Raw genomic sequence first — 6458 nt, forward strand, 5'->3', positions numbered from 1 at the left:
CCAGCTAACGCTGACACCACGTCGCCAATGGATGACAGAGAGAAGACCGATGCCTACATGCCAAGCCGCAATCCATGGAGACCTTCACCTGGTAGCTCCTCCTCAAGAAGTAGGACCGTGTATACTTCCACACCAGACCCTACACCCCGTTCTCCTCCTATTACTCGCCTCCTCTACAATGCTTTCAAATTCAAATAAGTCATCCACCAAGTTGTTTGAGGTGATCATGTGCACAACCACTACCTCGATCACTAGACGTCAAAAATACCGGTCATGTGTGCATGCTCATTCACAACGTCATGAACAAGTAGGCAACCTCATCGTCTGCATTGAGCATGCCTCATCAAGTCACGACAAGGAGCAGGTAAGGAGAATATTTGTATATATCTCTATGCAGTGCTCCTATGGAAGCATGGTGCCGAGGTTAACCAGGTCATGTTGTGGATCTCTTGCTAGGTTGGAACTTATGTTTGGATTCCGAACTCTTCAGCTACTTCTTGGTGTCATGTGCACATATGCAGGAGCAGTGCCATTGTCCGCTCATGTACTCAGAGAAGGACAACACCATGCACGTTGTACAAGCTGCAATATGGGCATGGGACAACCACAAAAATGAGTCTTATATAAGGTGTGTGGTGAGATGCTTCTTGAGGTAAATACTTACTAGCTGCAAGAAGCTTAGTTTCTGAAGGAGTTAATGCTATCTGAAGTATAAACCATGCAAGACACTTCTATCACACAAACACAACTTTAGCTGCTTAAAAATGTGTCACATGCGTATGCAAATCATGAAGAGAACCAATCTCTTCAATTTTTACATCATAAACAGCTCAAATTCACATACAGTAGATTATTTTTATTGTACATACACGTATATCTATTTTTAATCTGTCTGATGCAGTCCGAAGCACAATCTCTCAGATATGAAAACCAACCTTCGATCTTTACATGATACACACCTAAAACTCACATGGCAAAGCCACTTTTTTATCTTCTGTCCATACTACCAATAAAAATCATTCAACTTGCATATACTTCCATTTTCACATCAGCTTTGACCGGCTACCAATGGAAACACTGGCACTATGCAAAAAGAAACTTCCAACTGTCCTAAATCGACTTGGAGAACTGACCACTATTGATAGTGCTTTGGTCCGTGTGATCGAGGGCCACTATCTTTGATGACTCTCCTCAATTCTCAAATCGACACACCACTAGTACATAACATCTTGTGCAGAAAAGTAATTACCTTAGATAATACATTGTATACTAAAATTATAAAAAGATTAATTGAAAATCGATAAATGACATTTGATCAAGGGATTTTGCTAAAAAGCATATATGTACATTCTATATTATTTTATAAGAAAACATAATGGACATGCGCCATACAACATGTTTGCCTCAGTTTAATACTTCTTTTACAATGTTTCTTTGAAAATACTAATTATATAGAGATTATTTGTTATACTACATACTTTGGTACTCAAAAAAGTATATTAGTTTATTAAATTGATATAATAGATCAATGACACTTTATTTATACTCAAGAAATTATTCATGTAGATAAATTGCACATTTGTAATCTAATTAGTTTTATATGTGCCTGATTAAATAAAAAACTGTAATACTTACATCCCTGATAAATTAGTATCACCGAAAAGCTTCCTTTGTCGTACTTATGTGTTCATAGTTTCGCTTGGAGAAAAAAAATTTAACTATACATAGATCACATCCCTCCTCCTCAACCCCGCCCCAGCCGTAATATATATGACTCGCTTTACTAATCAAGATGCCTATTACTAATTTTAGGTCCTCAAACAGTATGGCACCTACACTGCTAAATGCAATGACTACAAGAGCTGAGACATGGACCAGCAAGGTCAAGGTTTTAATACTTCCGAACACAACTAACTCATCGACTAATTAACTTAATAGCACAAATACAATTTTATCAAATAGTAAGGTACGTTGATAGCACTCAAAATTTTCTTTGGTTCCCTTATTAAAAGTTTGCTAATATTCCCTTTGTGTGTAGGTCATGCAATATGATCCATGCTTTTAATGGGAAACTATTACCAACAAGTTTAAGATAAAAATTAAAAGAGGGTTACATATACATATTACAGACCTTCAAAGCTGGGAGCATGAAATTTTTTGATCAATGAAGAACAATCTCAAAAATTGTGGTCCTTTTCGTTAGAACCGTGAATGAAGTTGATGAAGAAAAAACAAATTTTCTGGACTATTAATTAGAATTTGATGATGATGGCAACTAGGAGAGACGGTTAAACATTGATTAACACTGTTAAATGTACACTGTGGCGCGCAAGCAGATAGGAACCCCGTGACTGGGGAGCATCCAAAATTTGAAAAGGCGGCCGAAGCACGAGTGTGACTTGCATATAGCACATCAGGAACACGGGTGAAGTAGAGACCAAGCAAGCACACGCCAATGCTGAGCACCAGTCTCTCCCAGCCTCACTATCACGGTGCAGTGAGCATCCCGGCAATCTCTATTGCACTCCAAGTGCGTGCACCTACTCCAACACCGAAGCAACTGTCGTAATGGCATACACTCATCGCCACGTGTGCTTCGCCACCGTCCTATTCACCCATTCCGCCTCTCCCATCCTTAGTCCTCACTTCAACTCATATGCCCCCTGGTTATTATTACGACAAACTTAACCAACTCTTAAAGAAATATACAAGAATGTTAAGATCTGGGAACGATTTTTTAAACTTGTTACGAAATCTCTTTGTGGAACGTGTTGGAATCTTAGGCAAGCTAATGATTAATTTCAATAAAAATTTCATGACTATAAAAGAAAATAGTATGCAACAATCTAGTTCAGGTCATGAATTAGCAGGACGATAATGTGAGCTTTCGGACATTCTTCCTATCAGCCGTGGTGATAGTCATTAGTTCAGGCAGCCGCTTCCAACTCATAACCGTTTATGGCACTACAAGAGGCAATTTGAAGGATGCTTTTTTCCTTGAGATGGTTGGGCAGAAACCAAGTCTATCATTCCGTACAAAAGAACCATTTCAAATCTTGATTGCAGTCGCATTCTCAGCTTTCGCAATGCTATCAATGCCAAGGAAAAATACTTTCACATGGAGCCATTACTGAGCCAATCGACCAAGAGCAAGCTTGATAGCTTATTTGTAATTAAGATAGGGGCATCCAATTCGGCTGCCACCTCCTCCACGTGAAGTCATTCTCACTGTCCATCCGTTGTCCTCTCCTCCTCGTTAGTGATGCAGGGTCCTCTCGGCGAAAGAGCTTCCACTTTGAAAACTTTGGGATCAAGATGCCTAACTTCAAGAGTGTTGTTAAAGATGCTTGGAATGAGAGAGTCTCCCATGCCGAGCCATGTCAAATCCTCTTTCACAAGCTAAAAGGAGTTAGTCAATGCCTTCGCACTAGGAGCAAATAGATCTTGTCCAATAATAATGTCAAACTTTGCATGGTCCTTGAGATCAACCTTATATTGGATTTGGCCGAAACAAGTAGAACTTTGGGTATTTTGGAAAGAGATCTTTAGAGGAAGCTCAAAAGAAAGAATGTGGCCATGCTTATCTAGAGAGATCTAGAAAGAGATAAAGCTCTACGGTCACTTTGCTCGAAGAGGGTGACGCCAACACTCCTTTCTTCCACCTGCATGTCAATCATAAACTAAGGAAAAGTTTATTCATGGACTCAAACATAAGAATACATGGGTCACAAGACATGATGGTAAGAAGACAATCATACAAGAATACTTTGGCAAAGTCATCAAAAGAGGAGCGCACCGTGCTCAGGACCTCAACTAGGACTTCATACCAACTCCGGCTTGCGACCTTGCGGACTTCGGGATGCCTTTCTCAGTGGACGAGGTCAAGGTGGCCATATTTTTCCTCCCAAGTGACAAAGCCCTAGGCCCTAACGGATTTACTAGAGCCTGACATTGTGCCTGACTTCCTGAACGTCGTCGCGCTTGATTTGATCCACCTCTTAAACCTTGAGTCGGCCAACACGGACGTGAGATATGCACATGGTCCTCGTGCTGATCTATGATGGCTTGGGCTGCCTTTCCATGAAAATTTGGTGTTGGAGCATTTCGGAGGATCGTGGAGCCTACACAGCTGTTCTCATGCATGAATGATCCTCCTTTACTTGATGCCTCCTACTCCCAAATGCTTCTAGTTTCACAATTTCTTTTCTTCTTTTCTAAACTCCTATCAGGCCACTATCTAGCTCCTTCGTACTTCCCACCTACATATTTTCCGTGTGTCTGGACTAGCAGAAATAGGCTAGTTTCTTTGCCGAATCCGTTGGGTCATGTATTTGAAGAAATGTACGGTAATACCACTCGTCTATATGGAGCTCTGGTTGTTCCATTGTTTTACTACTATTTATTTATAAGAATCATATTGCTTTGTTACCTTCTTTGCGATGCACATGGGCGCTGTACACTAGAGTGGTTGGACTTGTGCCATTGTGTTACCGCCATTTATGAAAATTACCGTCCTGGCTTAGCAGAGATCACATGAAGGTCGTAAATACCTAGAGAAGCAGGACAAGTCCATGTCGATGTACTTTCTTGCAGTGGTTGTTCGAGTTGTGTTGCCACCTTTGAAGTTTATGCCGCATTAATTAGGACCGTGTAGCGCTTACATATAGGTGGTTCATTGATGAAGCTCGTAAGCTATGTTTTGGCAATAGTACAATAAATTTGGGTGCTAGTTATGAGCTAATGTTTATCGACCAATACATATCCTTGCATATGAACACCAAGTCTCGCCATTCTTAGCTTGAGCATTAGTAGGTTCTTGTAGTACAATATCCACTGTTTATCAGGGAAATGTTTATGTAGCAGAAAACCTGCCACGGCGCTGATCGACCACACCTGCAGCGAGCGATCACACAAATTAGCAGGTTCTTGACAGAAATTCTATAATCTTGGTATAAAATCCATGTTTCCTGGAAAAAACACTAGTGTTCCCTCCAACCTTAACTCCTCTCAGCAAATCTCATCCACATGCTGCCCATCAAGATGTCTTATTCTCCAAACTCCCTTCATTCCACACTACCATGCCCTCCGTCGTGCTGCCACAAAGCACAGCTAAGAGCTAACCCATGACAAAACGACATTTAACGAGTTCAATTATTAATCTTCAAATATGTAGATTCAGTTTGATACAGACTAGGAACAGTTAATTAATCCGTGCAAGCTCTTGCGCACCCAGCAAGACATAACTAGTAGCTTCATCTTCCAGCTGGGAGAAATTGTACTAGCTAGCAGCCCATCCCCATCTGTTGACATAAATGTGAGCGTCATCTATTGCAGTATATCATTGTTGTTCTCACCATGTTGCTGCAAAGAACACCACCAACTACTAGCAAAAGGATCCAATAGGAAAAAACACGGGGCAAGAAGATGTGGAACTTAGTGAATTACAACAATTATCAGTTACTTTTAAAGAAGATGTGGTGGTTGCTTTATTTATAAAGCGGGGCGAGATCCTCTTTTAAGAAAGAAGATCAGTTGTCTTTTAGAGAAGTTTCATTATGAATTTCTACTGAACATGGGCCATTCAGTTTGATACAAAGTAGGAAGTCAGAACCGATTGACCAGCACGGTACACGAATGGCACCCCGACAAAGTCAGCACATGGCGGAATTATGTCCCATAGGTTGCACACCTCCTCCTCGCTCAGCCTCATTCTTTGAGCATAGATGGCTTCATCAAGTGGGTCCTCATCATCTTCATCAAGTGGGTCCTCATCATCTTCATAATCTTCCTCCATGTTGATATAAATGACAGCCAGCTTGGGTCTTTCTGCTCTGAAGGAGAAGCTGATCAACTCAGCACCAGTAATACCCACGTGAGCGAGGAAACGGACCCATCCATATCCTCCAATCTGCGACATATTGTGTCCTTTCTCGACCTCCATATTGTAAGCCCCCCGGAGCCTGAAAGGTCACAGTGTCTCTGGTCAGCTTGTTGAATTTCAACCTCACATTGCATGGGATGATCTGTGTAAAAAAAGAAGCAAAATGACACAATGCATTAATGCCAATAACACTAAAAACAAAATAGTTGTTACAAGTTTCATATAATTTGTTACCGCCGCATGAAGAAAACTCGTCTAGAAGTAGATGCCGAACAACATGCCAGTTGCAAGGCTGCTGGCACACCTTGACTTGCACAGTCGGCATGGTGGTGGTGGTGGCGCCATTTTCCTAAAGCAATATGAGCAAAGATGAACGATCCACTTCACAGGAAAGAAAAACAATAACATAAAGCTAGCTAGCTAGAGAGCACCCTTCAGAGTTGCTAAGTGATTGAGTAAGTATAGTAAGTGATACAAGTTAAAGGTGTCTCTGAATTATGAGAGAGGCCCTTGCTGTCTGTGTCTGGACCTGGGTGATGCTTGTAGCAAGAAAATATCTATCTAATTTACACACAGC

The sequence above is a fragment of the Triticum aestivum genome, chromosome 6B (genome assembly GCF_018294505.1).
Source record: "Triticum aestivum cultivar Chinese Spring chromosome 6B, IWGSC CS RefSeq v2.1, whole genome shotgun sequence".
In the NCBI taxonomy this organism is placed as follows: Eukaryota; Viridiplantae; Streptophyta; class Magnoliopsida; order Poales; family Poaceae; genus Triticum; species Triticum aestivum.